The sequence below is a fragment of the Gorilla gorilla genome, chromosome X (assembly GCF_029281585.2).
Source record: "Gorilla gorilla gorilla isolate KB3781 chromosome X, NHGRI_mGorGor1-v2.1_pri, whole genome shotgun sequence".
NCBI classification, from domain to species: Eukaryota; Metazoa; Chordata; class Mammalia; order Primates; family Hominidae; genus Gorilla; species Gorilla gorilla.
The window spans coordinates 41477911-41487676 of record NC_073247.2 but is presented as its reverse complement, the minus strand read 5'-3'; positions in this window follow the sequence as shown (position 1 = coordinate 41487676).

The window sequence follows — 9766 nt, the reverse complement described above, 5'->3', positions numbered from 1 at the left end:
TGCCAGGTTAAGTCGACATGTGATGTATCTTTAAGAAATACTACTATCAATTAGTAGTAATCGCCAACATTTGCTAAATACTTTATGCATGTCAAGCACTCTTTTAACCTTATAGGCCTTATTTCATTTACTCTTCCTGACAAATATGAGGAAAGCACTATTGTGATTTCCATTTTACACATGAGGTTAAGTAATTTGCCCAAAATGAGACTGCTTGTAAGTAGCAAAGCTTGGATTCAAATCCAAGTCTGTCTGACTCCAGGATATAAGCATTCACCACTATGTTCTGCTGCCTTCACGCCAGTTCAAAATAACAACACACATTGACAAATCCACCTATTGACATATCTACTGTATTGTACCCTATTTATACACCTCCCCAGATTTACTCTGCCAACACCTGCCTCCCAGATCCTCATCCGCCTCACCTCCTCCTACTTCCAGCCCTTTAATCAGCCCTAGGGCAAGGGCCAGGTTGTAGTCCAATCTCTATTTTGCCCATTTCAATGGGAGCCACAGGGCTCCAATGCCCAGAGAACTGAACTAACCAGACACACAGATGCTATGGCTCCTTTCTCCCCTCTCAGACTCTGAAGTACTGTGGCAGGAGATATGTGATCTGGCTTCCCCAGAAGCTATTCAGAAAGGCTAGGTTATATGGTTTGGCTCTGTGTCCCCACCCAAATTTCATGTTGTATTGTAATCCCCCGTGTTGGAGGAGGGGCCTGGTGGGAGGTGATTTAATCATGGGGGTGGTTTCTAATGGTTTAGCACCATCCCCCTAGCGCTGTCTCTTACAAGATCTGGTTATTTGAAAGTTCTCTCCCCTCTCCCCGCCAGCCATGTGAAGATGTGCCTTCTTCCCCTTCCCCTTCACCTTCTACCATGATTGTAAGTTTCCTGAGGCCTCCCCAGAAGCAGAAGCCTGTACAGCCCACAGAACCTTGAGCACAATTAAACCTCTTTTAAATTACTCAGTCTTCAGTAGTTCTTTACAGCAGTGCGAGAATGGACTAATACACTAGGTGACACAGCCCTGAGTTGCAGGCGGTTTAACACTCTATATGTTGAGTAGTGACCAGCGAGAGATGAGACAGGAAGAAATTAGCAGACAAATTCCTCTTTCTTCTCTTTCTTCCTCCTTCCAATGGATGTTCTCAAGAGCAGTGGCTTGGTGCAGCCTGTCAGGAAATAAGTCACATAAGTGAGAAATCAGCTATATTCTTCTCTTGAAGTTCTGGTCAGCTTAATACATCACCTTGCATTTGCTTTGCCTACTTCCCTGTCTTGTTTCCCCTTTTCCCTCATTCTTGCTGCCCTGAAATTGTACCACTCAATTAGGGTGACCAATTGTCCCAGCTTGCTTATGACTGAGGACATTCCCAGGATGTAGGATATTCAGTGATAAAACCAGGAAAGTCACAGGAAAACTCCATTCTCATAAAGTATTAGCATGTTTTGAGTAAGTATTGAGTTAGGCCCTGTTTTCTAAATAATCCAAGGTGTGATCATTGGTAGCAGGAATGACTATAGAAAGCCAAGTCAGGATGGGATTTTGGAGCTAGAATGAACGATAATTTGAAAGCAAAACGATTTCTATTGCTGGTGGTCATTTGGGACACTAATAACCTATGATATCCACTAGCATCAGGGTTACTCGAGTTACTGCATAGGTATGTGGATTTATTATGATGAAGTATAAATTGAGGGCAAAAGATTAGGAGATCAAGGGCTGCTCCTTTTGATCAATATGGGGGTACTAGAAATTATAAAGGTGGTCAAGTAGGGTGGTTGCTTTTGACAGCATTGGATGCCTCGCAACAAAGAAGTGTTAGGCTCAGCTCACCTAGTTGTCTAAGACACTATGTGAAGGTCACAAGGCCTTCATGGCAGCATTTGGAGAAATCCTCGTCTCATCAGCCACCAGGCAGGCTTTGCTGAAAATCTGGCTCAGGATGTGATTGTAGCAGAATGGCAAAGGAGACTGAATGCACAGTCTCAACAGTTCTATGCCAAAGTCAGGCCCCTCATAACAAAAGAATGGGACTCTGAGAACTAGGATGGGGACATTTGGGTAGGCAAGCCTGAGAATCTTAATTCCCTCCACAGTCACTTGGACTTGCAGAAGCAGCTCCCTTCCCCATGCTAGGAGGTGGCAGCCTCTCCACACCTGGAGACTCTGAAAAGACCCCACCTGTCCTAGTCCATTCTTACTGCTACAACACAATGCCAGAGACTGGGTAATTTCTAAAGAATAGAAATGTACTTCTCCCAGTTCTGGAGGCTGGTGAGATCAAGGCACCAGCAGGTTTGGTGTCTTGTGGGGGTGCATTCCTCATAGATGGCACCATCTAGGTGTCTTCACATGGGAGAAGGGACAGAAGGGTGAAAAGAAAAAAGGAATGAACGTGGTGTCCTCACATGGCAGAAGAGATGGAAGGGAAAAGGGACTTAGGGCACTCCTTCAACCTCTTTTATAAGTGGCTCCTAAAGGACCCACTTCTTAATACTATCACGTTGGCAGTGAAGTCTTAACATTTGAATTTTGGAGGACACATTCAGACCATAGCACCATCGGAGACAGATACCTCTCAAGGATGCTTATCCTCCTCAAGATTTGCCTTATTTTCCCTCACTGCTGCCAGACCAGTAATATGAGTCAAGTAACAGCACCTGCCAAGAATGGAAATACAATCCGTGTTCTAGAAGGAAATGGCATGCCCATCTAAACAATTGCAAGACCTGGTCTATATGTACAAACAAGAACTGTGGTGACACCAGTGGGAGTAAACCACGGGAGTGGATTATAAGGCTGGATTGGGAGGAATGTATTGTCACGGGATGACTTTGATGACTCAGAGTTTGAATCCTGGCAAGGACACCCGGGGCTGGTGTTAATACATTACTGGGATAGTTCCTTGAAGCTTGAGCAGACAGGATGATGATCTATGGCAGGCATGCTGGAACTGCCTGGTAGAGGACTGAGTAGAGGTCACGAGGTCAGGGAGGGAGAACGTAAGAATGGACTATGTGTGGCTCGGGGCCTGCACAAGGCACTGAAAATGCCTAGATGAGTTCATGTAACTCCATAAACACACAGGTTCAGAGCAGGCCTTTTAATTAATTTTTAGTGAAATTACATTGGATTTGTTTCTCTGGGAAGGCCCTCAGGACACTTCCTTTATTAAAGAAATAAGAAATGCGTTGGTGAAGAGGGCAACGCTATTGTTGAAAAACTTGATGTGGCTATCCTTAGTATACCAACAATGAAAATAGATATGGCTGTCCTCTGTATGCTGACACTGAAAATAGAAGATGCCACCACGAAATCAGGCTTCCTAGTATCAAAGAGAGTGGGTGCAGGCTCCCTTGCCCTCTGGTTTCCACTGGGTTTAGTCAGAATAAAGCACCAGCAAGACAGCAGTGAACTTAGGAAATTGATTCACTCAGACCCTCCTGGTGGGGTTGCATTGGCTGGCTGTTTCCTTCAATTGAAGGTCAAAGTTTCTCTAAGGCTACCTTCTCCACACGGCCTTCCTGCCTCCAGGATCAGGTTCCCTCTTTCACCCTTTAGACTCAAGGCCCCCTTTTACTAGCTCCAGGGTGTTATACCATCCCTCTGGGCTTTCCAGTATGCTGCTTCACTTTTGTAAATAATGTCTCAATTAAACTATCCTCAAATTACTTAATTTGTACCATCAGTTTCATGTCAAGATCCTATGTTTAGGATAGATTTGGAAATTTTTCTCAAACTTTGGAGATGGAAATTGTGTGGCTAGGGGACACAGATTGAAGGGAAACTTTTCAGTGTATACTTTTGAATTTTGAATCTGTGAATGTATTATTAAAAAGAGTATTCCACACTCATGTGCACACTTAATAGCCAGGTTAAGTGTGGAAGGGAGTAGTGACAGAGGGGAGATAATGTGGCATTGATATTATAAGCTTCAAAAATGCAACACAGTATTTCCACTTCCAGGAACTTATGCTTAGAAAATAAGTGAATATACAAAAAAGGCATGTACAAAAAGGATTCATTGCAACTTATACAAGAGAAAACTTGCTGACAATATAAATGCTCAATAATACAGGTGTTTATAAGAAAACATATGACAGAAATCTCTGAGCTATCAAAGATTATGCTTTGCAAAAACATGTTGAAGAGTGCAGGAGAATCTCATAATTTAATGTTAGGTGACAGAAGTAGAATACAAGGGCTGGGCACGGTGACTCATGACTGTAATCCCAGCACTTTGGGAGGCCGAGACAGGCAGATCACTTGAGGCCAGAAGTTCAAGACCAGCCTAGCCAACATGGTGAAATCCCATCTCTACTAAAAATACAAAAATTAGCCAAGAGTGGTGGTGACACCTGTAATCCCAGCTACTTGGGAGGCTGGGGCATGAGAATCACTTGAACCTGGGAGGTGACGGCTGCTGTGAGCCAAGATCGCACCACTGCACTCCAGCCTGGGGAACAGAGTGAGACCCTGTCTCAAAATGAAAAATAGAAGTAGAATATAAAAGAATTTGTACAATTTTGTAAAATGTACAGTATGTGTATAGATTATCTTTATTTTACCAGTAAAGGCATTGAGGCAGAGAATAGTAAAATACCTATATATGCTCAAGGGCAGAGGGTTTATGAATATGGATTTTAGGGTCTACAAGTAACAGAATATCCAACTTAAAGGAGCTTAAACAATAAAAGTGTTTAATTTTCTCACCAAGAGATCTGAGGGTAGATAATTTTAGAGTTGGTTTGAAAGCTCAATTATGTCATTAGGGACCCATGTTCTTTCTATCATTCCATTTCAGCTTTGTGGCCTTGGACTTGTCACCTCATGGTCACAAAATGGCTGGCGCAGCTCCAAGTATTACATCATCACAGGACAATGATCAAAGCAGGAAGGCCTTAGAAGCTAACTGGGTTTGGTCAGGCTCTCCATCTGCGCCAGCTCTTTGAGGGACCCATGATGCAACTCGGGGTTTATCTAAACACATCTATACTCCGTAATGAGCTGTCTTATCATTAGAGTCTACTACTCTTGTTGAAACAACTTTAAATAAAACCAGAAATAGTCTACCTTGTAACAGATTCCCTTCATTCATAAAATGAGTGGGTTGGACTAGATGATCTCTGAGGTTCCTTCCAGCTCTGCTTGGTTCTGATTAGGAAAAAGACTGGCTGAAAATACTTGAAATTATTAATTGTGGTTAACTTTGGATGGTGAGATTATAGAGGATTCTTTTTTTCATTCAACAAATATTTATCAAACACCTTCTTTCCTTAAATTCCAAATTCCTCATTTGAGGCAGTCCAAATGCTCAGCCGTCCCAAGGCTGTTCTACTCTCCATACAAAGCTTTAGTTTCTCCAGCATTTCCCCATTACCACGTCTATAGAGGATTTTTTTCTTCATGGTTTTCTTTTCAAAATTTTTATCATGATGTGGGTTATGTATGTAATGAGAAAATATATCATTTTTAAGGTATAAGTGTTTTAAACTAGAAAACTTTTTTATTTTTTATTTTTTTTTTCGTTTAAATGGTTTACTAATATTGCATTACAATGAATGACAAAACATTATTATCTAATTCTAGACTTCATGGCCACCTCATAGAATGAATCTTTGGAATAGAAAATAATTTTGTTTTCCCTTAATCATGAAGCTGTTACACTCAGTCGAGAAACAGCTAGTGCAACATTTGTTCAACCTCAAAATCTCCATTCCCTTTACCAACTATTTATAATATTCTTGGGTCACTCACAGGAGAAAAACACTATCAGCATTGAGAGATAGCAGCATTTTCAAAATGCGCTTTGTTGTCTTTTTTTATTTTATTTATTTATTTATTTATTTTTTATTTATTTTTTTTTTATTGATCATTCTTGGGTGTTTCTCACAGAGGGGGATTTGGCAGGGTCATAGGACAATAGTGGAGGGAAGGTCAGCAGATAAACAAGTGAACAAAGTTCTCTGGTTTTCCTAGGCAGAGGACCCTGCGGCCTTCCGCAGTGTTTGTGTCCCTGGGTACTTGAGATTAGGGAGTGGTGATGACTCTTAACGAACATGCTGCCTTCAAGCATCTGGTTAACAAAGCACATCTTGCACCGCCCTTAATCCATTCAACCCTGAGTGGATACAGCACATGTTTCAGAGAACACAGGGTTGGGGGTAAGGTCACACATCAACAGGATCCCAAGGCAGAAGAATTTTTCTTAGTACAGAACAAAATGAAAAGTTTCCCATGTCTACTTCTTTCTACACAGACACAGCAACCATCCGATTTCTCAATCTTTTCCCCACCTTTCCCCCCTTTCTATTCCACAAAACCGCCATTGTCATCCCCGCCCGTTCTCAATGAGCTGTTGGGTACACCTCCCAGACGGGGTGGTGGCCGGGCAGAGGGGCTCCTCACATCCCAGTAGGGGCGGCTGGGCAGAGGCGCCCCTCACCTCCTGGATGGGGCGGCTGGCCGGGTGGGGGGCTGACCCCCCCACCTCCCTCCCGGACGGGGCGGCTGGCCTGGCGGGGGCTGACCCCCATCTCCCTCCTGGACTGGGTGGCTGCCCGGCGGAGGGGCTCCTCACTTCCCAGACGGGGTGGTTGCCGGGCGGAGGGGCTCCTCAATTCTCAGACGGGGCGGCTGCCGGGCGGAGGGGCTCCTCACTTCTCAGATGGGGTGGTTGCCAGGCGGAGGGGCTCCTCACTTAGACGGGGCGGCCAGGCAGAGACGCTCCTCACCTCCCAGATGGGGTCGCGGCCGGGCAGAGGAGCTCCTCACATCCCAGATGGGGCGGCGGGGCAGAGGCGCTCCCCACATCTCAGACGATGGGCGGCCGGGCAGAGACGCTCCTCACTTCCTAGATGGGATGGCGGCTAGGAAGAGGCGCTCCTCAATTCCTAGGTGGGATGGCGGCCAGGCAGAGACGCTCCTCACTTTCCAGACTGGGCAGCCAGGCAGAGGGGCTCCTCACGTCCCAGACGATGGGCCGCCAGGCAGAGATGCTCCTCACTTCCCAGACGGGGTGGCGGCCGGGCAGAGGCTGCACTCTCAGCACTTTGGGAGGCCAAGGCAGGCGGCTGGGAGGTGGAGGTTGTAGCAAGCCGAGATCACGCCACTGCACTCCAGCCTGGGCACCATTGAGCACTGAGTGAACCAGACTCCATCTGCAATCCCGGCACCTAGGGAGGCCAAGGCTGGCAGATCACTCGCGGTTAGGAGCTGGAGACCAGCCCGGCCAACACAGCGAAACCCCGTCTCCACCAAAAAAAATACGAAAACCAGTCAGGCATGGCGGCACACGCCTGCAATCGCAGGCACTCGGCAGGCTGAGGCAGGAGAATCAGGCAGGGAGGTTGCAGTGAGCCAAGATGGCAGCAGTACAGTCCAGCTTCCGCTCGGCATCAGAGGGAGACTGTGGAAAGAGAGGGAGACGGAGACCGTGGGGAGGGGGAGGGGGAGGGGGGAGGGAGAGGGAAGAAAACTTTTTTAAACTACACATGTAATACGTGTTGTTGTTTTGTTCATCTGCCAGTAGTTCAGTATGTTTTAATAAAACCTATTTCTGTACTTTGACCCTCCAGTTGTATAGGTGTAAATGTCATCTGCAGTTATGGTTATGGGCCTTTTAGTAAAAATAGCAGACATGGGTAACGGTGGATAGTAAGCAAGCTATTTCTTCTTGTGTGAGCTCAATTGCTTTAAGAATTGAAATCCTTCCAAGAAAAGCCACAGATTCATAATGCATTTAACTGCCTGCAAAACTTAGTTATGAATGACAAGGTTGTGAAAATAATCACATCTAGACTTACAAAATACTTGGAACTGGATACTAATTTTTGTGCTTTGTTTCTCATGGAAGCTAAACTGTCTTTCAACAAGTTCCAAAGTCTTTTGGGTCCAATGCACCTCACAAATACCTTAACATTTGTGAGACACTGATGCATTAAAAAAAAGAACAAGAGAGAGAAAAAAATAAAAAGAACAAGACGGTGAATTTTCACATTTTCCCCATGAGGCTCATTTCCAAGGTAAGTATAATGGAGCGCACAATCTAGTAATAGAAATGTACCCGATATTGATCAGTGGTAAATATTTGCCAGACACTGTGCTAAGGGCTGGGTATGCACTGTATCCATCCACACAGCAATCCTATGTGGAAAGTAGTAGTATCCCATTTTATAGAAGAGATCAAGGCTCAGAGAGAAGTGATACTTGTGCAGAGTCACACAGCTAATAAATGAGGAAGACAAGTTTCAAACAAAGTCAATCTGATTCCAAAGCACAAGCTTTTAAGCACTTGCTATATTTACCTAATTTTTCTGTTTATTGCATTTAGCCCAATTATCTCTTGAATTTAGAAGGTACCTGATTCTGTCCTAGGAAGATCAGTATTTTATTTTAAACTATAGTTCATTTTCTACCCTCCATATATATTTATCCAAGAATTATGCTTCCTCTGTGTGTAGGGGTGCCTTCCTTCTCTAGGTGAGAATGAGTTTTGTTTCTTCCCTCCATTTTTAGAACAGCATCTATCCTGTTTAATCCTGGACTGTTTTCTTCTTCCCTCAATTTCATTGCCCTGTATTCTCCATTGCTCTAAAGCTTCCTGAACCTGAACTAGGATTGACTTTGTCCTATAATTCATTTGTTTTAGTCAGCTTCACCTGCTGCAACAAAGTGCCACTGGCCGGGTAGTTTATACACAACAGAAATCTATTTCGCATGATTCTAGAGGCTTGAAAGTGCAAGATCAGGGTGCCAGCATGATCAGGTTTTGGTGAAGGCCCTCTTCTGGGTTGCCAGTTTCTCACTGATCTTCCACATGGCAGAAAGAGAGTGAAAGAGTGCTCTGGGTCCCTCTTATAAGGGCACTAATTTATTTCATGAGGGCTCCAGCCTCATGACCTAATCACCTCCCGAAGGCCTCACCTCCTGATACCATTACCTTGGGGATTAAAATTTCAACATATGAATTTGGCAGAGGAGGCAGCAGTTGTGGGGCGGGGGGAGCACAAACATTCAGTCCATTATAAATAGAGAAATATTAAATTAAGTATTATTTACTTGAACATTTAATTATCAGGTGATTCTGAGCAGCATTTCACTGAGAGAGCACAATATAAGATGAATCTGACTTTCTCTCAGTTGTTCTGAGTGTAGCATCTAACAGAAGGTGATTCATTCATTCTTTCAACGAATGTTCACTGAGTAATTACTATGTGCCAGTACTATTCTAGGTTCCAGTGATACAATAAGTAAGAGAAGATCATTTGGATACTACTAGAGAGCTTTATACTCTCATGAAGCTTATGTTATACTGCAGAGAAGCCACAGTGAACAAATAGTAATAATAACGTCTGACCGGGTGCGGTGGCTCGCACCTGTAATCCCAGCACTTTGGGAGGCTGAGGTGGGCAGATCACGAGGTCAGGAGCCTGAGACCATCCTGGTCAACATGGTGAAACGCTGTCTCTACTAAAGAAACTTCAAAAATTTGCTGGGCATGGTGGTGGGTGCCTATAATCCCAGCTACTGGGTAGGCTGAGGCAGGAGAATCGCTTGAACCCTGGAGGCGGAGGTTGCAGCGAGCCGCGATGGTGCCACTGCACTCCAGCCTGGCTACAAAGCGAGACTCCATCTCAAAAAATAAAATAATGTCTCATAGAGGTGAGTGACATGAAGAAAATAAAGTAATGACACCAAGAATAGCTGATGGGAATAGTAGAGATTTCTTCAGAAGCTTTGTAGGAAAGGCCT